This window comes from Puma concolor, chromosome E4, assembly GCF_028749965.1.
Source record: "Puma concolor isolate L17-30 chromosome E4, mPumCon1.1.hap2, whole genome shotgun sequence".
Classification (NCBI taxonomy): Eukaryota; Metazoa; Chordata; class Mammalia; order Carnivora; family Felidae; genus Puma; species Puma concolor.
In genome coordinates this window covers 36,432,973-36,456,529 of record NC_141683.1, presented here as the reverse complement: position 1 = coordinate 36,456,529, position 23,557 = coordinate 36,432,973, and positions in this window count along the sequence as shown.

The window sequence follows — 23,557 nt, the reverse complement described above, 5'->3', positions numbered from 1 at the left end:
GATTCTCCTCACGGAGAACCTGCCAACACCTAGATTTGGGACTTTTAACCTCTGGAACTGTGAGATAATAAATTTCTGTTATTGAAGCCCCTAATTTCTGCTACTTTGTTAGAACAGCCCTAACAAACTGAGGCATTTTCTTAGAGTTCTCTAGCTATTACTGCCTTTCTCATTCAACATTTCTAAAGCATCCAGCCTTTACCTCACAATTTAACTTTTTTAAACATTTATTTATTTTTCAGAGAGAGAGAGAGAGAGAGAGAGAGACAGAACACAGTGGGGGAGGGGCAGAGAGAGAGAGAGAGGGAGACACAGAATCTGAAGCAGGCTCCAGGCTCTGAGCTGTCAGCACAGAGCCTGATGCGGGGGCTCAAACCCATGAACCGTGAGATCATGCCCTGAGCCGAAGTTGGATGCTTAACTGACTGAGCCACCCAGGCGCCCCTCGACTTAGCATTTAAATATATCCTTGCTTGTATTGTGAACAGTGATTATGTGCATCGTATGTCTTGTTTCCCAGTTAAGCAGCAAGATCTTCAAAGCTACAGACCATGGCGGATACATAGCTCCTAATCCAGAACTAACACGTAGTAGTTGCTCAGTAAATGTCTCTTCCTCCGTCAGGCTGGGCCGTATGAGATTTAGGTCTGTCTGGTAATACGCAGCTCATCCTTATCTTTAGTTACAGTATGTGAGGCCAGTGGATAAGTGTTACTTGGGAAGTCATGTTGCAAGTACTAACAGCCAGGTCCAAGCTGAGCTGCCGTCTTGGCTAACGACTTCAAACGGGAGCCAAGGTATTTAGTTCAGTTGGTGCCAAGAGGCCACGGATACAGGTGGCTGCCTCCTGTTCTCCCAGATGAATACCTAAGGCTGAATGCAGGGTCCCTTGGCAGTTATTTGATTCATTCCCAAGCCATCTGCAAGGCAATGCCAGGCATGTTTCAAAGGGACAGGAAAAGGATGAGTAATAAATATTGTTGTGTTGCCCATTCTTCTCATCTAGAGGGCACCAAGGCTTGCCTCGTGAATGGGGTAGGTAGGCTGGGTTGACCCAACATTCCTGGTCCTGGATTAACACTATTCACAAGAAGCGTGTTGGGTTCTAGCCAGCCAAGAAGTACCTGTATTTTAACCCTGAAAGTCTCACATTTCCGGATTCTGGAAAGACCTCAGAGGGATCAAAAATCTACTGGTAGACCATCTAAGACCCGATTTCTTAGAGCTAGAGACCTAATATGTCTTTCAACATATTTTACATCAGGAGACCTGGCCAAGGAATATGTGTCTACACTTAGGGATGGCCTCTTTTCTTGATGGCTTTTCATAACTAGGTTTGTCATGAGAGTACACAGGTTATTAAGCAGGACATGGCAGCTACTGTCCATTTGCTAACATTTTCCCAAGCTGGTTCAGACAGTGGCCCACTTCCGATGGCAGTGTCTTACGTTGATGACCAGGCCAACTGGACCACTGTCCCCATTCGAAAGAGTCTGAGTGGAAGGCACCCCGGTGGCACTCCCACAACAGTGGCCTCTGCAGAGCAGGAGCTTTCTTTCATGTCAGATCCTCCTTGCCTTTCATGTTCTCTCTCCAACCTGCCTCAAGAAAAACACTGCTTTTTCTTTTTTCACTTATGCCCCCTAAGCTCTGGTCCTGCCTGCTGAGGACCACGTAATGTGAATTTCAAGCTGTGTAGAGCTAGGCTTTCAACCCCGGCCAGCTCAGGTCATTGGGCATGGTGAACTTCTATGGTCCTGGGGAGAAGCGCTAACCAGGCTGTTGAAAGTGATAAGGAGAACAATCATCACGAGAACTGCCACTGTCCAAAACACAGAGCTTGTCACTGAAAACGACACCTGACTAGAGCTTACGTTGAAGTGAGCCCTGAGCTTCTTCAGAGAGAAAAGAGGTGCCAGTCACATGAGGCATGATTCCAACCACTGGGATCTTCAGGAATGTATGGATAATGCCTTCTTGTTCAAAACCATTTGGATAAAATAAAATACATCCACTTTTTGCAGGGAATTGAACTGATTTTTTAAGGGATCATCAAAAGTAGAAAGGTAGAGTGATAGGAAGGTTTTTTTCAAGATTGGAGAATGATGCCAGCTTGGGTTAAAGCTGTTTTGAAGGTAGGGACTCCTAACACTAAGTTGGGTTCTCTAAGCATTTATAATGCTGTGCAACCTAGTAAACCTTTGCAACTCATCAGGCCCATGCTCCTCTTACCTGTTCTTATTGCATTTTCCTCTTTGAAAATAAGCCCATCTCTCCAATGAAGTGGAGAGTTGGGATGAGTCACTTTGAATGACAGGCATAGTAGAGCTATTTTTACTGTTTAGATGGATCCTGGAGTAAATGAGTTTAGAAAGCTAAGAATCGTTTACTTTTTAAGGGGGTTAAATTTGGAGTAACATAGAGGTGAACCTAAAAAGATAAATTTCTAAGTACACGGTTGATAAGATACGTTGGCTTTGGAGCTGGGTTCTTCTCTCTCTTTCTAGTTGGAATGCCAGTATGTTGAGCTATTAACACTGCCCTATGAAGGTTTTCATGATAGTTCAGTGAAATGAGAATATGACAACCAGGGTTGGCACTGACACAAGCCTGGAATGAAGAGCTTCCTCAAATTTTGCATGCAAGCACCTCTTTTACTCAGTCCTGTTAAAAAATACCCAGCATGAGGTTTGGCACAGAACTAGATATTCAGAGTCCCAACTTCCTCGATCTTAGTTGATGGAATTGATCAGACGATTTATACCCTAACCTCTTATGTTCCACCCTGGGCCCATCAGTGTTTCCCATTCTCCTTCTCTAGGTGTCCAAGTCTGATGCATAACCAGGGTCCCAGCCAGCGTAAGTCTGTGTGTGGATGGAGAAAGCGAGATTTTGAGTCTTTGGGAAGAGTCCAAACAATTGCACAATTTTAAGGTGAATGCCGTCTATCTTGCCCCTCTGGCAGGATGAGGAACCAGGTGGCAGAGTTCATCTCTGGCACCAGTGGCAAAGGCAGTTTTAAAGGAAATGTTGAGAGTACGGTGTAGGTCTTTAAGAAGTCTTGGATTAGGGCAGGAAGACTTTTCATCTCCTTGGTTCCCATGAGAGTGAGCCTCTCCCCTGAATTGACTCGGAAGACCCCAACGGCCTGTGTTTAAATCTAGGCCTGGCCCTCGCTGCGTGACCTTGAACGTGTTGTATGACCTTTCTATGTCTCAACGTGCTCATCTGTGAGAGGGGCATAACGTGATATCAATTTCATAGAGGATGTGAGGAGTACGTATAAAGATCTAGTGCGGCATACATAGTAAGCTCTCAGTAAGTGTTATTCGGTGACGTTATTATTATGTCAATGACCACATAGAAGAGGAGGGCTGTAACTCAGCCAGAGAAATGATCCTACACAGCAATCGACCGCTTTATGGACACTTGTTATGCGGAGGGGGATGATTTGGCTCCAGAAAAAAAAAAAAAAAATTGCGGCACAGGAGAATTTTAAACAACGCACCCTCCACTGCATTTAAAATATGCCTCATTTCTCCAACCTAATTTACACCCTTTATTTAGAAACACACCTTTTGTTAGAACAGCGCACACCTGCGATGGGTATTAACAGCATCCACTGCAGAAACTCGAGTTAAGAAACAGGAAGAAATGAAAGGACCTAATATTAATGAAATACCAATCATGCGCTAGGGAGACATACCTTATTTGATTAATTTTTCTAAAGAGTCATACAAAGTGCCTCGTGTCTCTTTCGTAGATGTGAAAGAAGTAAAATTTTCCAACGTCAGAAAGCTGGTAGATGTCAGAGCTGTTGATGCTCATTCTATTGGACCATGGAACTCTTGACGAGAGCAATCTGTTTTTAAGGTTTATGTATTTATTGCGGCGCCTGGGTGGCTCAGTCGCTTAAGCAGCCAACCTCGGCTCAGGTCATGATCTCACGGTTCGTGGGTTCCAGCCCCGTGTCAGGCTCTGTGCTGACAGCTTGGAACCTGGAGCCTGCTTGGGATTCTGAACCTGGAGCCTGCTTGGGATTCTGTGTCTCCTTCTCTCTCTGCCCCTCCCCTGCTCACGCTCTGTCTCACTCTGTCTCTCAAAAATAAAGAAGTGTAATTAAAGTTTATTTATTTATTTTGAGAGAGAGAGATGGGGGTGGGGTGGGGAGAGAGAGAGAGACATCGCATGGGCACGCACATGAGTGGGGGAGGAGCAGAGAGGGAGAGAGAGAGAGAGAGAGAGAGAGAGAGAGAATCCCAAGTAGGCTCCAAATTGTCAGCGCAGAGCCCGACTCGGGGCTCAAACTCACAGACCATGAGATCATGACCTGAGCAGAAACCAAGAGCTGGACACTTAACTGACTGAGCCACCAAGGCAAACTGATGAGAGTAATCTTTATTCTTTTTCATAGTCTTTTCCTGTGTCCCCCTTGCCGCCCCCTTCCTGTTCACCCTGTTGTCCTTGACCTCTCACCCAAGGACTCCCTATGCCTCTCAAAGGAGAAAAAATGAGCCTCATTGGCTCGGGAACACATTTATTTGGGGTGTGGGAGAACAGCATGATGGACAATAGGAAGCCACGATACAATGCTGTAGTGCAGCTTAATTAAATTAGCTCAAGATAATGGTATATCCTGAAACGGGAACGCATCCATTGATGCTGTTATTATTATCAAGGACACGAATGGCCCATTGAGGATTGATGAGAGAATAAACTGTCCATATGCTGTGAACCATAAGGAAACAATTGATAGGAAAAACCTTAGTGAGGAACTTTGGATGGGATTGATAATGCATCCTCCACGATAAAACACACACACACACACACACACACACACACATACACATGCATAGTAAAAGGGATGTATGCTTGGCATCTGGTTAATCAATGAACTGTGAAGGGACTGAGACAATAAAGTGAGCAGGTTCCACATTTATATTATAATATGATATGTTTATAGGATGGGAACACTCAAAAGTGATTCTGGCAGCAATGTATAGGATCTATTTTAATTGAGTTCATGTTCTGCAGCAGAAGCACAGACTTCATCCATCACTCAAAGAAGGGGGTCATAGGAAGGGAAGATTTTGGCCTCGTCTGGCCCTAGAAGTGGCCTTCCGTTTTTACTAGACGTAACGTGTACAATGCATTATTTTAGCCGTTGACTATTTAGCCAGGCAAGTTGTTTAGGAAGACACAAGCCTTGGCTGCCCTGTCTATACCCAAAGGATGTTAAAATAAAATATGCATATCTTAATGCCTTCCTGAAGTCATAAGCATGTTCTGGTTCACCAGGGATCCGTCTCTGCTGGTATGATCTATGGTGTTATGGACAGAGGGGAGGTAGCTGCAGCCAATTATACCCGTGGAGCAAATCCGGGGACGAAAAGATGTATTACAGGCACAAGGAATGATTTGCTGCTGAAAAGGGCTCCATTAGCCCAGGAAAGAGGTTAGAGGGAAAAGGTTCACAGCATAAGGATGCAGATACGTGCCAGGGAATGTCATGAAGGGCTGCCAAGGGTGAGACAGAGGGGAACTCCCCACCTGGAAAATGTTCCTCCTGATGGCAATCTGTTCCAGGTGAAATCAAACGGTTTGCAAAAATGTGCTGGGAATCGCAAACGTTTTGTGGGTTGGGGACGCGAAATTACGCAGCGAGCAGGCCTTATGCATGTAGCCTGTGGATGGCTTATGAGTATTGATCTTGAATCTTGATAGGACCCACTGGGTTTGCGCTCAGGCCCACACGTTCAAAACGGAGATATTCCCCCCAGCCCATTCAAGTGAATGGAGCAGGATTCGCCCTCTGACAGTCGCTCTACCGTCAAGCTCTGACAAGTCTCCGAAAGTGCCCGGCCCCGGACTTCTCTGGTATTCCACTCCAGGGGCCCTAACCAGGATGAGGATGGGAGGTCTACCTCTCACTGAGTTGTGTATTTATATCGAACGGTTTGGGGGCACCTACTCTGTGCCAGGCTCCGTGCTGACTTCTGGGAATAGAGTTCTGCTCACAGTGCTTATTTATAGCTAGGGATAGAGAGAGTTGGATCAGTAATTATAATGAAGTGTGATCAGTTCTCAGATAGAAGAAATACAAGTTTCCATGGGAGCAAATAGCAGGGACGCCTCATCCGGACTCCAAGAGAGAGAAAGGCTTCCCAGGGCAACAGTGCTGAAGTTGGGAAAACACAAACAAAAACAAAAAAAGGAACCATTTCACAAAACCGCTCACCATCCTTTGAAAGGGCAATGTCAGCTCTTCACCCCCACCCCTTCCCTTCGCCTCATGCCCTCCGGCCCTGAGGAAATCCCTAGAGGTTCCCGAAAGGGCCACGCTGTCTCACGTCTTTGAGCCTTTCTATTCTGGTGTGAGCCTTTCTATTCTGGAGCCTTTTCACAAGTCAGTTCCTATCTATCCTTTGAAACTCTTTTCATCAGGTAGTCTACAAAAGCCAACTTGCAGGGTAGTTATTGCTGTCAACTCGCGCACAGGCGTCGGTCTGATTCTGCCCCTGAGTTGTGAATTCTTGGACCAGTGACTCCACTTTGCTGAGCCCCGTGTTCTAATTTGCAAAATGGGAGTAATAAAAGTACTCACTATGGGGATTTGAAGGGACCTAATAAATGGTGGTCCTCCTTTCCATCCAAGTTTTGGATACATTGGGATATATGACAAAATAATAAAGCAGATGAGAAACTAAGCATCCACGTTTTTAGTGATTAAGCTGCTACTAAAGAAAATGGTTGTTACTATATTTTATTGACTGTAGGATGTCCTTTCTGTTCACATGGAACATCCTTGTTTCTTTCTTCTTAAAATTATTTTTGAATGTTTATATATTTTTGAGAGAGAGAGACAGAGTGTGAGCGGGGGTGGGGAGGGGCAGAGAGAGAGGGAGACACAGAATCCAAAGCAGGATTCGGACTCTGAGCTGTCAGCGCAGAGCCCATCGTGGGGGGTTGAACTCACCAACCACGAGATCATGACCTGAGCCGAAGTCGGACGCTTCACCGACGGAGCCACCCAGGGGCCCCTCACATTGAACATCTTGGGACTGAAGGTGCATTTCGCAATCAACGGCATCTTACCATTGCTTCTGGCCAGGTGGCCGTCATGACATTATCGGTACCTGTACACACGCGAACTTGAGTTACTCTTGCGGGCAAGACCAGGCCACTGAACCTCTGGATGTTTCTGTGAATAAACTACTGAAGATCATTTACAGAAGGAACATAAGTCCTGGTTGTTGCCTAAAAACTTTCTACTGACGCCTTCGAAAGGGTAAAGTGCCAGCCTTACCATCGGCAGAATGGATGTCTGTAGAAGCAAATCACAGAGCGCTTTGAGTCCTGTACGACATCTTGCCGGCAAAAAGGAAAAGGTAAAACTACGAATTAAAGATGTAGATGACTCTGGGTCAAAACGTGTTAGACTCTGGGGGTGGGAGCCTGGGTGGTTCAGTCAGTCAAACAGCTGACTCTTGGTTTTCCCTCAGGCCATGATCTCCTGGTTCAGGGGATGGAGCCCTGTGTCTGGCTCTGTGCTGACAGCTCAGAGCCTGCTTGGGATCCTGTCTCTTCCTCTCTCTCTCTGCCCCTCCCCCGCTTGTAAACGTGTGCTTGCTCTCTCTCTCAAAATAAATACACTTAAAAAAAAAAACCAGGCTCTTATGTGGATCCTGAGAAACTTAACAGAAACCCATGGGGGAGGGGATGAAAAAAAAAAAAGAGGTTAGAGTGGGAGAGAGCCAAAGCATAAGAGACTCTTAAAGACTGAGAACAAACTGAGGGTTGATGGGGGGGTTGGGAGGGAGGGGAGGGTGGGTGATGGGTATTGAGGAGGGCACCTGTTGGGATGAGCACTGGGTGTTGTATGGAAACCAATTTGACAATAAATTTCATATATTGAAAAAAAATAAAAAAATAAAAAACAAAACAAACCAAAACAAACAAACCAAGAAAACAGGCTCTGTAAATTTTTTAGAAAAATGATGACCAACTTATTTTCCTTTTTATGCATGCAGAAGAGTGATAGCTCACAAACACTAAAATATGTCTAAAAGAAACAGTCTCATTCAACAGGTATTAAAAAAATCAAAGTGATAGAAAGGATTGCATTGCTTAATTATTAGTCTTTTACTTTCTTTGTGGTACATGAAAGAACGGGTCAGCCTTCCACTTGATGGCGTCTTCTATGAGATGAAATACAATGTATCTGCGAGCGAGCCGGCTTCCAAATGCTGAACCATAGAGCTAAGCCACTTTATCCATGAGGACCAGATCCCAGTGTGTTATAGTCTATAGGGGCAGGGTGGAATTATGCTTCCTGTGAGAAGCTTGTTCCACAGAAAAGGGAAGCAGAAGAAGGAGCTAGATTATATGTCTAATTCCTTCTCCCAAACCCACAAATCAGATTAAGTCGCTCTTTCTCTGTGAGGTGGGTGGAGAGAGTTTAGGAGTGTTATGCACACAGAGTTGTCTCCATGTGGAAGGAAAGATCAGAGGTGGCAAGAAGTGTCTCACAGGTTTTGTGTGAAAGTGAAATAAAATGGGTATTTTAGACATTGCTCGATTGTCTTTCTAGCATTCAGTGTTATTGATGAGAAGTTTGATGTCAGTCTGATTCTTGTTGTTCTATCATTTTTTCTGTTTTATTTTGCTCCCCCATCCTTTTTAGAAGGTTTTTCTCCTTTGCCTTAGTGTTCTGAAATTTCAAAAAGGTCTGTGGAGGTATGGGTCTTTATTTTTCACTTTAAACTGCTTAGGATTTTGTTAGCACTTAAACTTTGAAATTAATGTGTCTGCTCCTTTCTGGGAAATCGACTGTTACTCATTTGACAATCTCCTCTCCTCTGTTTTTCAGATCTAAGTTTCTGGAACTCCTCTTACTCAATGCTGGATCTCCTGGACTGAACTGAATGCCTATGTCTCTTATCCTTTCCATTTTTTCCATTTTTCCATTTTTTAAGGCTGCCCCCCCACACCCTTCATTTCCAACAGTTTCCTCTTCTCTTCTCTTCTCTTCCCTTCCCTTCCCTTCCCTTCCCTTCCCTTCCCTTCTCTTCTCTTCCTTTCCCTCCCCTCCCCTCCCTTCCCTCCTCTACTCGTCTCTTTTCAGGTAGGCTCCGTGCTCAACATGGGACTTGCACTCACTACCCTGAGATCAAAAGTCACATGCTCTACCGACTGAGCCAGCCAGGCATTCCCTCCGATAGTTTTCTTATTATTTCTTTTCTCATAGCATCTTCCCCTTGTTTTACAGATGTAGTATTTTCCCGAACCTCTCTGGAGACTTTTGGCAGACTGGAGGAAGTCAGAGATGTAAAGCAAAATGGGTTTGGAGCTGGTATGGTGGACGGTTTATTCTACTGATGTGGTTCTGAATGCTTCCCTGGTAGGTTTCAGGCTTCACTACTTCTTGGGGTAACACATCTCACGTTGGCAACTTGAAAACCTGCTGCCTTCTGATGCTTCGTCTCTCTCTGGATATCTTGGCTAGGAAGCCTCACATACCTTCCTGGCACCCTGAACTTCCCAGGGTCAGAGCATATCCTTACTGAGCAGCTACTATGTGCTAGAACCTCCCCTTTCTCCTTTGCTTTGATCCAGCATCTGGGTCATGGTGTGCATTCAGTAAGTGCTTACAGAATCTATGATTTTATTTAAATGGATTTCAATAACTGTCTACTGAATATCTCCTGTTTATGTACCCAGCAGAATACAAAGCGTTGTGTGTCATTAAACACAAAAACACCACCAACAAAAAAGTCACAGCCAATGTCACTGTGGAACTTAGAGTTTAGTAGAGCAATTAAGCCAGCACGAGGAGCCAAACTGAATAACAATACAAGACGGTATTCAGATAAGACATGTCAGAATGCAGTCTTCAGATGAAGTGCACAGAAGAGAGATGCTGTCGGATGTAAGTGCTGGAGCAGGCTTCTGGAAGGATGAGCCCTTTGAAGGGGCCATTCCCATCAGGAGGCCACCAGCGGTCAAGCTTCACAGACAAGAGCTATGTGGACCTGTCACTTCCTAGTCATTGTCATTCACACAGTGTTATTTACATCACGTGTCTTCCTCTCAGCCTATGGCGACGAGGAGGCACGGTCCAGGGCACTAAATACGCTTTGCCACTTCCTGCTTGGTTCCATCACTGACACGGGTGGTGATCATGCACCCAGCAGTCTTTCGAGCTGGGGCAGCAGTAGCTTTGTGGGAATGTGGCCACTCTTTTCCCCCTCTTGCTCTCTGTTCATATCTCGGGCTACAGACGAGCCCATCGATTGCCATCTCTTTGATTTGTATTCCTCTGATGCCTTGTTATTTTTTTCATCCTTGTTTCCCTTTTCTGCCTAATGGCAGGTGGCAGTCAGTTGGACAGGACTCAAGCCACAGCTATTTCTCCTTCTGCCTGGATTTCTTATATTACTTCTACCAAAAGCTATTAAATGTTGCTGTTGACATTTTCTTGTTGGCCACATGACAATCACAACACTCAGATCTCCAGCCAAACACCTGCTCAGGAAATATGTTGCTGAGAAACTTGAAGCCTTTCTTCTCTCTGTCATTCTTATCCCACACCCCTGGGCGACACTGACTCCATAGCGTGGCTCTGAAGTTTACACTTTTTAGCCTGGCACTTACAACCTTCACGGCCAGGTCCGTGTCTACTTCGCCAAGGTACTTCTTCCCTAGGTACCTTCTTGCATTTGACGGGGATGTCTAAGTCGCAGGGCTTAGGTAAGGGGCTGGTTTGGAACCAGAGCCCGTCTCTGATTTTTAGTCCAATGTGAGTTTCTTCCCGCCATCCAGTCTGCCTGCCTTTTTCCTCTGCTGCCAGTGGGGACATCTCTTCCTGATTTGATCCTATAGCGTGTGTTGCCTGGGCCTCTCAAGTGACTCTTTTGGGGAGGATGGTAATTTTATTTTATTTTTTCAATGGTCATACAGTAAAATTGACCTTTTTTTCTTTCAGGGTACAGTTCCAAGAATTTTGACATATATATAGACTTGTGTAACTATATCATACACAGGATACAAAAGAGTTCCAGCACCCCCTAAAAATCCTTTGTTATCCCTTTTTAGTTGAGATGTAATTGACATATAGCATTGTATAAGTGTGAGGCGTAAAATGCCTTGATTTGACACCATTACATATTGCAACACGATTACTCCCATAGCGTTAGCTAGTATCTCTACCACATCAGGTAAGTATCATCTCCTTTTTGTGGTGAGAACATTTAGGGTCTAGTCTCCTGATAGCTTTCAAGTATGTAATGCAGTGTTGTTAACTATAATCACAATGCTGTGCATTAGAAGCCCAGAACTTATTCATCTTCTAAGTCCAAGTTCATACCCTTTGAGCAACATCGCCCCAGTGCTCCCGCCCCCAGCCCCTGGTAACCACGGTTCTACTGTTTCCATGCATTCAGCTCTTTTCGATTCTCAAGCGACACTTAATCAAATATGCCCTGTATTCTTGGTTAAGTTCGTCCAGTGTTGGTATTTAGCTGGCATGTTCCAGTGTGGTTATACAGGTGGTTAAGATATCGAAAGACTTACTGGGCGCCTGGGTGGCTCAGTCGGTTAAGCGTCCGACTTCGGCTCAGGTCATGATCTCGCGGTCCGTGAGTTCGAGCCCCGCGTCGGGCTCTGTGCTGACCGCTCAGAGCCTGGAGCCTGTTTCAGATTCTGTGTCTCCCTCTCTCTCTGACCCTCCCCCATTCATGCTCTGTCTCTCTCTGTCTCAAAAATAAATAAACGTTTAAAAAAAAAAAAGATATCGAAAGACTTCTGTGGTGGTGTGTAAATAACCGTTACTCTGAATCCCTAAGTAAACTGCCCCCACCATCATCCTGGCTGTACCGGTCCCCACTCTGGGACCTTCTCAGACCTCCTTGTCATCTTGCTATTAGGCTTACACCTGGGTCAGTAAGGGACCCCCTATCCCTAGTCCTACGGCTGGTGTTTGTTTTTACTGGTTGATGCCCATACTGTTTGGGTTGTTAGATATTTTGAACAGCAGTCGTGATGCTGTGTGCTTCTCATGTGAACAGGGGCAAAGCTCATCAGCCTGTGTGGCCAGCAAAATGGTACCAATATGGATACCCAGCTTGAGACTTTCCACCCTCAAAGTTGCTGGGTTTCAGCAGTATCTGTTTCCATTTCTCTCGCCCCAGGGGAACTCGGAGCAGGTGAACCAGTCTTCCTGCATACCTCCTCTGCCACCGCCCTCACTCTCTTCCTAGCCACAGCTGCATGAGTGTCTGCATCGCCAATATTCTTTTTTTTAATTTTTTTAAATGTTTTTATTTATTTTTGAGACAGAGAGAGACAGAGCACGAGCAGGAGAGGGGCAGAGAGAGAGGGAGACACAGAATCGGAAGCAGGCTCCAGGCTCCGAGTTGTCAGCACAGAGCCCGACGTGGGGCTCAAACCCATGTACTGTGAGATCATGACCTGAGCTGAAGTCGGGCGCTCAACTGACTGAGCCACCCAGGCGCCCCTAGAATGTCTTTTAGGGGTAGATCCCACAGTCCTCCATTGTGGTTTGGCCTTCATTAGGTTCTTCCTCAAACTCATCCCCAAATTTCAGAAAAGTCTATTCCTCTCTGGACATCAACACTGAGAAGTGAAGGTGTTTTGTTTTGTTTTGTTTTTCCCCTCTAGAGAAGGTCCCCATTCCCACATGAATCAACCTGTGAAAATGAACACTGGGGAAGGAAAAGCATCAGTCTCCCATCAGAAATTTCTTTTTAGATTCAGCCAGGATCTCCTCTTGCCATTCTCACACCTGACTGTCACTTTATTGGGGGCAGAAAGGATTCCCCCCTCCTTTATATTCTCCCGTATCATCTAATATAGGACTAGGTAGCTCATAGACATTGAATATAACTTCATTGAGTGAATGAAGGGATACATTCATTTCTCTGGTGGGCAACATCAGAACTTATTACACTAGGGGCTTCCTATTCTGCTGTGTGTCCTAAGGCTTTAGAGATCTCATGAGCCTCTTATTATAAGCGAAGATTCTATGTATGTGAGGGGTTTTTTTTAGGAAGCCTATAGCTTTTTTCCCCCTGAGGATTTTCATACAAGCCTATGCCCTTCTACCTTTAAGGTGCATCTTGGGAATCTTCAAGGGGTTTATCTTAGATGAGAATTCATGATTCTTAGTGTCTCAAAGTCTGACTGAGTCTGGAAGTATGTGGAAGTGGGTGCCTAGGTAAAAACAGACAACTCTCCAGATTATTCTGTCTTAGAAGAAAGGACTCAATGCTTTGCTTACTTACTGGTCAGATCCGGCACTGCCTCTGGGCCTGGGCTTTACTGATGTAGAATCTTCTTTGTGACTGCTGTCCCTTGTCAGCTTGGCAGTCTACCAAGTCATGCTCATTGCCTGGTCTATCTGTGTCCCTGTTATCGACGTCACCACCGATGTCAAATAAGCTGTCTGTGCTTGCTGTTTAGATCATCTATTTTGGGGAATCAATGGAAAGCTCCCCAAACACATGCCTGAGTCCTGTTCTTCAGAGCCACACTCAGAGGGGGCCCTGAAAAAAAAAGGTGAGTCATGTTAATGACATCTCGGATTGAAAACATACTTGAGGTTATCCTTTAGAAGTCTTACAAGCCGAAAACCAGCCTACCCCGAACCCGCGATGCCTTTATTAGGCTAAGATACTGTCGAAGTAAACTTTTCAAAGTGGGAATGGGGATGGGGGTTTTCAATCCTGAAGCGTTTTATCAAACCGATGTCATTAGAGTGATTTCTCCATGGGAACTAGCTTCTCCAGTAGATGAAGGATCATGAGCTGACATTACCCCATGCTTTCAAAGCAGCAGGCAACAGTTTACTTTTAGAGCAACTAAAAACAGGATAAGCACCCCCAGGCGCTTCAGGAGCTAGAATAATCACAACCTCCATGCTATGAGAATACTTACAATGGGCTAGACACTCACAAGACTTTTTACCACCGTTGTATTTCACTGTTTGTGGGAGGGATAGATAGAAAGAAAAAAAAAGAGAAGAGAGAGAGAGAGGCAGGAATTGTAGTCCAAGCTCTCAGCGGGAGGCAGCCCTTAGACGGAGCCTCCCTCCTTTTCCTCCAAGAGGATGCTATCGGGATTATACATTACCAACCCCAGGGAGTCAGCTTGTCCCTTTAAGGCTATTAAAGGGCCCGAGATGAGCTGGATTCCCAAATGAGCTTAGAGGATTACTGGACCAGGTGGAAGGTGGCTGCCCAAAGGGGGAAAGAGAAATTGGCTTCTAGTATATCATTTTGGAGGTGTCCAACGTTAATCCCCAGACTGATTTAAGCAGGAGGAATTTGAGATAGTAATGGCCAATTGGCTTTTGCGTCTTCATGATAACAGCTGGTGCTCTCACAACAGACTGCTTAACCCGGGTACGGGGAACATGAGAGGTGGGAGCCTTGGACGTGGGCAAGATGATAGAGGAGTGAGGGGGGGGGTGGTGCCGGGCACGGGTGGGGGCTGGGACGGGTTTGGGGAACGCAAGTGTCCCCTGCTTCTCTGCGACTAAATTCTGGGAAGAAAATCCAGGCCTGCTTTTGTTCCACACAGGAACGATAGCTTCCGGGCGGACAGCACTCTTCGGAGGCAGGAGCTAATTTTCTCCGTGGATTAAGGAGAAGATTCATGAGGTCAATGGTGTGGGCTGGGCAGCCCACTCAGAGGCTGTCCTGGAACCATCCATCAAGCGGGGGGCCAGCCGTCCAGTCTCTACCATTGGCAAATATCTATTTTAGGTTGACCCCGTCCTCACTTGCCAGAGGCAGGAGATGTTATTCAGTATGTCAGGGAACTTATTAAACTACTAGATGGCAATTTTCGGAGTTATCCTTTTTTTAAACAACAACAACAACAACAGCAACACATCCTTGGACATGTGCGTTCTGAGAGGACCTAAGGATGCATTCCTGACAGGTGGGAGCCCTGACACAGGCCTTCGGCTGGATAAATGCCCGAGAGACCTCACTGGCTCTCACCCGGACCGTCACACTACCTGTCTCACCCAGCCTGGCTCATCCCCCGAGGCGCCCCCACCTCAATGCTTCCCAAGGCATTTTTAATGGATTTCTTCTAGAACATTTCGCCGGGCTATACAAACTCTCCTGGAATTTTGCGCCTGCATATCTGCCTTCTCCACAGTGGTGTTCTGGGTGTTTTCCAAGCCTCGTCTACCGTTTTTTTTCTCCCAGCTTCAGCACCTACCACGACACTTGACAGAAGGATACGCAGTAGACACTCATGGCAAGAGAGAATGAATGAGGGCTTGCATGAATGTAGAAAGTGGGGCACAGACTCTGAGGTTTTGCATTTTTAGACAGAAAAGACCTAGAGAAGGTCACGCCATCCCGCGCCCCGCTGGGTCCCTCTCTCACCCCTCTGCAGACAATTTGCACCTCGCCCTTTACTTTTCTGGTCCATCATGTCTTGTTGCCCTCCATTGCTTTAGTCTGACGTTGACCCTGCATGACAAGCAGATCAACTCCTAATCTGCCAGAGCCCCAGTTTTTCTGGGATGTTTGAAAGCTCCTGACAGAACCGGAGGAGACGCAAACTGTCAGCTCTCGCTTGTCAGCTCTCTGAGCAGCCTGTCCAAGGCTTAATTTGCACCTAGAAATCCCCTGAGGCCATGAGGCTCTGATTGCTGGTTTAGGCCCCTTCAATAGTCTCTCTTCAGGGATAGGTAGAATAGAAGGGTGGAGGGTGGGGAATATTCCTAGTTTCTTCTTGTGTCTCCCAAAAAGGCAGTGATGGGGTAGGGGTGGGGAGAGGGACGGTGGTGAGGCGGGGAACTCGAAAACGCGCAAAGAACAGACTGGCTTTAAGTTTCACATCAAAGCAGAATACTGACGGGGAAATCGAGTGGGGAACCATTTAGAAAACACAGAGGAGTCGATGTACACAGCACTGTCCAAAAGGCGACAGAACATCGACACACGGAGCCACGGTGAACGCTAAGCCTGACTCAGTGATAATAAAGGAGGCAGCTAAAGCAAAGAGATCTCCCCCGTCTGCTGGGCTTCTATCGCTTAATCAAAACTGACTCCAACTACTGCAGCTGCAAAAAAATGTTCCCAACCTTCCATTAATTTCCATACAATAACCCTCTAATGGGGGAGCTGTTCAGGGGAGGAGGACAATCAATCTGGCCTAATGGCACACCAGAGACCTGGGGAAAATGCAAACTTGGAGCAATTTCATGGCAGGTGCAACCTTGGAAAGCATTACCATTTTTCTAAGTTAATTTGTTCCCTTGATATGTTTGAAATCCATATTTGTACTTTAAAGGTCTAAAATGCAAGATGATTAAAAAATATAACCGGATTTTTGTAAACCTTTCAGCAGTAGCAGGTGATGTATTAGCCGTCTCCATCCTTCCTCTCCCCTGTGAGCGGGGACCACTTTGCCTTCTTTTATCCTTTGCTGTCATCCTAGACGACCGTCGAGTCTGTTTTGTTTACTATTTATAGGTTCCTCCCTGGCTCTGCTGGCCAGAGCCCTTTGGTGCCGACCGTGGAGATTGCCACTAGACGGGCTGGCCCTTGGGATGGGGTCCCAGACCCCCGAGGAGGAGGAACAAGGAAAGCCTGGCCATGGATTGGTTGCCGAGACGCTGTGATGTCTTCTCTCTGTCTCCAAACTCAGGCTCCCAGCCAGGCTTTTCCTCCCAACCAGGTGGGTGAAGAAGGGTCCAGGGAAATGGAATCCAAAGTTGGCACTAGGCCTCCATTCAGTTTCTCAGTTTCTGAGCTTCCCTAGGTCTCCCCTAGGCTTGAGGCTGGTCAGGCTTGGCAGCTTGAAACTGGCCCCCAGAGGCACATTAACGCCCCTCCTAGATGAACCTGGCGGTTCCCTTTCCTCTTACAACTTGTCCTAGGAAATCAAAGGGCAAGTACTCTGCTCTACTGAAAGGTGCTCCGTCTCCCCCCGGCTCTCTCTTCTTCAAGTGCCCATTTGGAATAAAATGATGCCGTGTAGACTTCTGCTCCCTAGTCCGCCATCTTACCAGAAGTTGAGCAAACTACCTGGGCTTATGGAACAGGAGGTCGCTTCCTTCCCTTCTGTCCTCCTTTGTCTGGGGAATCCCACTCTGAAAGAGCCCTTTCTAGACTCTTGGGAATTCCTCTCCCCATTTTTCCTGTCACTTCTCCAGAGCCCCAGTGGTCTCTCATTGGCAGGGAGATGCAAACAACCAGAACCTTACAAGTTCTTTCAGCCTTTAGAAATAAGGTGACATTTCGTTCTTTCTAATGTTAAAGTTTATGGATTAATCCAGAAAGTCCCCGAGGATTTGGAGGTATTGTGCTTGGAGATTCAGCTCCAAGGCTTACGATGGTGACTAGAGTTCAAAAGTTGTGTGGTGTTTAACAGTCTTGTATCTGGTGCTCTGGGATGAGCTGCCTCTGGAAAGAAGCACAGATCTTTTTGTTTTTTTAAATTTTTAATGTTTTTTATTTTATTTTTGAGAGAGAGAGAGAGAGAGCGACAGAGTACGAGTGGGGGAAGAGCAGTGAGAGAAGGAGACACAGAATCTGAAGCAGGCTCCAGGCTCTGAGCTGTCGGCACCAGAGCCCCACGCTGGGCTGGAACTTTCGAACTGCGAGATCATGACCTGAGTCAAAGTTGGGCGCTTAACTGACTGGGCCACTCAGGCGCACCAGGAGCGGAGATGTTTTAGAGCTAGAAGTTCGAGATGGTTTCTTTTGCGCTTTCCTTAATTAGCTAATTATAGTTTCTTTCTCAGAAAGAGAAAATTAACATTTGTCGTGAACTTGGGAAATACTCTCTTTACTATCCTGCATTAGTATTATCCCTGCATCATAAGAATTCTCATGGAGCAATGATGAGGATGTCCCTTGCAAATGCTCAACTCCAGGGAGTGCAGTTGACCGAGAGCCCCAACTGCTGGGCTCTGAGTTCCTTTGCTCTATTTATGCTAAGGCCACATGTCCCGCAAGTGGCTTCCAGCCGGCGACTAATGTTAGCAGGGATGCTAATGCAGATTGAGCCCTGGGAGATACTGGACTGTTGTGATTTTGGCTTGATGATTCCCTGATGGTTCCCCTGAGCCTTCCTGAGAACGCCTGGTGGTCTAGGGCACTCCCTTCCTCTCTGCTGCCTTTGGAAGCCTTCGACATGCCATGGGGTCTGATGGCTCCCTGGGTCCCTTCCTATTTTCTCTCTAACAAAATTCCTTTACCATGTTTAATGTCACTTTGGTGTCTGCTCCTCCCAGGACCTGGACTAACAGACATAGTCACAGGCACTAGGGAACCATATCCCTGGGAGGTGAAAACTCAATTGGTTCAAGTTCTATTTGCCTCCAGAAGTGCAGATAATTACTCATTTTGCGTTTCAAGGTATGACTGAAACGTAAAACAGGGCCCAACAAACGCATTGACCTCCTAGGTTTTTCCCTGGGTTTTGGAACCTTCTATTTGAGTGCAGAATTCACTTTATTCCAGAAATGTGTTGCCTTTCGACTCCTCACCATGTGATCCGTGTATGGCACTCTAGGTAACAGGAGTTGACATTTATTGTTAAACCTGCCTCTTGAATCACTCTGAGGGAGACCATAAATGTCTCCAATGTGATTCCATATAGAGGCTTAAAATGGCAATGTTATCTATATGTGCAATTATGATTCTTCTATTCCTTTCGAAAGATTACAAGCGCTGGAAAGGGGCTGCAATCTTCTTCCTTGGTGAGGTGGGGTGCCCAGTAAACTCATACAAACACTGTAGGGTCATGAAAATGTTATTCCGGTCCAGCTTCTGGGACCGACTTTATTTATCAGGAACACTTCCCTAGATCAGGAGTTGAAATACTCTGGACAGATTCCAGGAACTGTGGTAGGTGTTCCATCTGGTACATTTGGGAATGCACCAGTTTTAATGCTATAATTTAGCCTTTGCATACCACACGTGACCCCAGTTTGCTTCGAATCCCGCAGGAGAAGGCCCGGAATTACTGTTAGCATTGATTCTCATTACAGGAAACAACAGACATGTAGGTAATGCTGTGGTTCCAACCTCTGTGCTTTTCTCTCCCTCTTTTTTCCTGGAAAAAAATAAAGTCCGGTTTTATGGGGATACGTGGTATTTTATTTTGTAGCAGAAGCCAATATTCGACCGGAATATTCAATCAGAGACATTTTAGCCATTCATGACTTCTTCCATTCTTCGGAGCAAAATACTTCTGACATAGTTTACTTCTTTACAAGATGGAAGGATTTAAAAACAGCTTTCACTCAGTTTTCTTCTTATTAAAGAAGAATTGCACGTCTGATTTCTTGGTTCTAAAATATTAGCAGAAAACAACTTTTTGGCTCACTCTGGATGAAAGCATAGTGCTGGTCTCTAAAATTCTTTGTCTAGAGGGCAGGCTTGAGATACCATGCACTCATGTGTTCTTTCTTCCACAAGTATTTGTTTAAATTTGATCCAACAAATGTTTATTGGGCCCCTGTCATATGTGAAATGCCAGGGATTCTGTAGTAAACAAAATGAACAAAATTTCTACCCTCATTGAGCTTGTTCCTGGTGGGAGACAGACAACGAACAAACAAAGAAGCATATAATCAGGTGAAATCAACAGTACTTCTGATGGATTAGCTGTGAGGATATTAGAAAAAGAGGAGTCAGGGATGAGTGCAAGGAATGTAGCTTAAGAAACTGAGTAAATTAAAAATGTTTTAATGTTTATTTATTTTGAGAGAGAGAGTATGAGCTGGGAAGGGGCAAAGAGAGAGAGAGAGGGTGAGAGAGAATCCCAAGCAGGCTCTAGGCTATCAACGCAGAGCCTGATGTGGGGCTCAAACCCACAAACCGTGAGATCATGACCTGAGCTGAAATCAAAAGTCAGATGCTTTTTTTTAAAATTATTTTTTTAATGTTTATTTGTTTATTTTTGAGAGAGAGAGAGAGAAAGAGAGAGAGAGAGAGAACCCTGCACATGTGAGGGAGGGGCAGAGACAGAGGGAGATACAGAATCCTAAACAGGCTCCAGTCTCTGAGCTTTCAGCACAGAGCCCATTGCAGGGCTCGAACTCATGAACCATGAGATCATGACCTGAGCCAAAGTCGGATGCTTAACCGACGGAGCCACCCAGGTGCCCGCTATAGTCAGATGCTTAGCTGACTGAGCCACCCAGGCACCCCAAGAAACTGGGTAAATTCACAGAAAAGGAGAATACTGAGGGAGATACAGGTTTGGTGACAGGCTGACTGGGAGTTGGATCAAGAATTCTGTTTTGGATATGTTAAGTGTGAGACTTGTCTATGAGATGCTCTGGTAGAGATTTCATGGAGAGAGTTGGATGGATAAGTCTGGAGTTTGGCATGTGGATTGAGACTGGTAGTACGTATTTAGGACAACACTTAAGGCTTTGGGACTAGATGAGAATCTCAGAAGCATGTTGATGGAAAAAATAAGCATTCCAAAAACTAATTTTGGGGCTCTCTAAAGTCAGTAATCAGACAGGGGTAACAGATTCATCAGAAGAGGCACTTACCATGTGCCAGGCACTAGGCTAAGTGGTGGGGTTACAAAGAAGAAGAGACATTAGCTTTAAGTTCTTTGAGGACAGGAAATGTGTACTATTTTCTATGGATTCCCAGAAATTAGCACCATACCAGCCACACAGGACTTCACTTAACTAAAAAGATAGCATGGAGGGACCATGCAGAGTTCAATGATGAACCAAAGATTCTGCTTAATTTAATTCTGTGCATGTGAGATTCTATTTGAAAATAAATAAATAAATAAATAAAGGTCATAGTCTAGTAGGGGGAGAGGCAAGCAGGTAAGGAAACCATTACAAAACAGTGTGATTTTTTTTTTTTTTCCAAAAGGAATCTGGTACGAAACGTTTTGGGAATGTGAAAGGGACATAGCTGCTTCTGCCCAGGGCTATCATCAGAAAAGACGATGCTTCAATGGGAGGGTGGCTTCTCACCAGGCAGACAAGGCTGAGGAGGACATTTGTCAAATTACTGAGGTCTCACAATTTTGTTGTACAATTTGGTGTTATTGTTTACCGGAGGGAGCGAAATTCTCCGCTACAAACTTCCTATATTTGCCAACTTTGAGCTCATCCTTGGCTCATTTTCCACAGCTAATGTCTGCCTCTTTTAAAAACAGATTAAAACAAACATTTATTTGGTGCCTAAATTCCTACCTGCCTTCAAGAGCTTCTAACAATGGAATGAAACATGGATGTTAGCAGTCAACAACGGGCCAGACCAAGATAGCAAATATTAAACTGGGGCTCCTGGATGGCTCATTTAGTTAAGTGTCTGACTCTTGATTTCCGCTCAGGTCATGATCTTGCAGTTCATGAGTCTGAGTCCCGCATCGGGCTCTGTGTTGACATTGCGGAGCCTGCTTGCAGTTCTCTCTGTCTCTTTCTCTCTCTGCTTCTCTCTCTCTCAAAAAAATAAATAAATAAAATAAATAAATAAATAAACAAACATTACAAAAGCATTAAGCAGAAGTATGAAGATGTGTTACAGTCATGCATAGGAATGAACTGTTGGTTCTGAACAAGGATAATGGAAGGCTGTAGAGAGGAAGTAACAAGCTGATAAGTGGAGTTTTATAGGGTAAGGAAGTGGAGGATATTTCAGGCCGAGGAAGCAGCATGAGCAGGAATAAAGGTGGTACAATGTTTGGTGTGGGAGGAGCAGTGAGGTGTGGCTGTGAATGTTTGGAAGGTTGTTTCAGGGAGATTGGCTCAAATGTTTGCAGTCAAGTCATGGAGGGCTTCGACTACCCTGCTGAGGCATTTAGACTTTAGTCTGTAGGCAACGGTGAGGCTCCTTCACAAAGGAGAGAGAAAATTTTGGAGCCACCCCCCCAATATCAAATCAATAGGAGAAAATCCTCCGTCAAGTTGGGAAGTTTCTTTATAAAGAGAAGGGTGAGAGCATTACATCCTCCCTCTACTGGGTAGAGTTTTTATAAATCATAATAATAACTTTTAAAGTTTCATTAAGTCTTACTTTTAGCCAATTAGTTTGGGGATGTTAAGCTGACATGTGTAATCATGCGACTCCCAAGTGCTCTCAGAGATAGCCAAGACAGAAAAGTAAACCCTCGGTCTCACCACCGGGCTTCTGGCAAATATGGTGGCTGGACAACACATTTATCTCTCCCACTAACTTGAAGTCTCCTGAAACAACCACAAGGAGCAAAAGAACAAAGCGATTGAGGAAAGTGACACCAGTGGACCGACCGTAAGGTCCGTGTTTGTTCGCTTACGTTTCCCTAGAATCAGGGACACGGTAGGCCAATGATTTTTGACGGTTTTTTTTTTTTTTAATTTATTTTGAGACAGAGAGAGACAGAGCATGAACGGGGAGGGTCAGAGAGAGAGGGAGACACAGAATAGGAAGCAGGCTCCAGGCTCTGAGCGGTCAGCCCAGAGCCCGATGCGGGGCTCGAACTCACGGACCGCGAGATCGTGACCTGAGCCGAAGTCGGCCGCTTAACCGACTGAGCCACCCAGGCGTAATGATTTTTGAATTAATGAAGAGGTGGGGAAAAAAGAATTAGATAAAGTCTTTTGCAAGATGAAGATCTGATGATGGAGTGATAACTGGACATGGCAGAGAGGAGGTCGTTCCAAGCTATGAGTCTGTAGAGGGGAAATACTATGACCAGGAAAGATCCCACTCTTTATGTCTCGCTCCCCCTCTAGGGCTGGAGTATGTAATCCTGTCGCAGTTGTTAATATTGTTACAGTTCACTCTTATCCAATTCAGTATGCTCCTTAGATCCAGAAACAGGCATGCTCTGTCCTTGTGCAGCTCTCTGCTCTGCCCGGTTAGATACTGTCATTCCTGTCCAAGAAGAATTCATCGGACCCAGTGAAAGCTTCCTGTTTGGTCTCAGCCACAAAAAGCGTGAAGTGTTCCAAAACTTGGGAGCTTGGAGCTTGCCCCATGGGCTTTGCTGGCTGCAGGAAACCACCCTTACCTTCAGCTTCTGTGTCCTTGAATTGAATGAAATTGTTGCTGGTTACTCAGGACAACATTTTCCTTATTATTCCTCATTATTTCCCTCCAAAATCTTAAAAATATGATTCTTCTTTGAGAGGTAAAATAGTAAAATCCAGACGCCATGCTTACAATCGTCCATTTGGAGAAGAAACTGGAAAGATACACTGTACATGGGCAGCTGAGTGATCGAGGGATAAAAATGGAAGGGAGACTTTGGCGGGCTGGCCTTGCCAGGCCTGATGAAATGAATGAATTCCTTCCTGAAGAGACCACAGCATGGTGCTTAAGACCATGAACTCAGGGGTACAGATCTAAATTCCAATCCCTGCCAGCCTCAGATGACTTTCTGTAACGGCTTCTCCTCTATGGGAATCCATAGCTTCATCAATTTAATGAAGATAATTGATATGTCTCTGGGGTTGTGCGCTGATTAATGAGGTGATATCTGTAAAATGTTTAGCACGGTGTCTGTTGCATTTAACAAGCGATCCTGCATGAAGCTGGAAGAGGGA